The following is a 337-nucleotide window of genomic DNA, read 5'->3' as shown; positions in this document are numbered from 1 at the left end:
AGGTATTTCAATTTCAGGCTTGCATTATTTCTAGAGGCCCAAAGATTCAGTTCACCTTTCTAGGTATTTCAGTTTCAGGCTTGCATTATTTCTAGAGGCCCAAAGATTCAGTTCAACTTTCTAGGTATTTCACTTTCAGGCTTGCATTATTTCTAGAGGCCCAAAGATTCAGTTCACCTTTCTAGGTATTTCAGTTTCAGGCTTGCATTATTTCTAGAGGCCCAAAGATTCAGTTCACCTTTCTAGGTATTTTAGTTACAGGCTTGCATTATTTCTAGAGGCCCAAAGATTAAGTTCCCAGTCGGCGGCAAGCGGCCCTGCTACCCATGCCGGTGTC

Source organism: Triticum aestivum, chromosome 3D (genome assembly GCF_018294505.1).
Source record: "Triticum aestivum cultivar Chinese Spring chromosome 3D, IWGSC CS RefSeq v2.1, whole genome shotgun sequence".
Classification (NCBI taxonomy): domain Eukaryota; kingdom Viridiplantae; phylum Streptophyta; class Magnoliopsida; order Poales; family Poaceae; genus Triticum; species Triticum aestivum.
The sequence above is the reverse complement of the archived record's forward strand: the minus strand, read 5'-3'. Positions refer to the sequence as shown.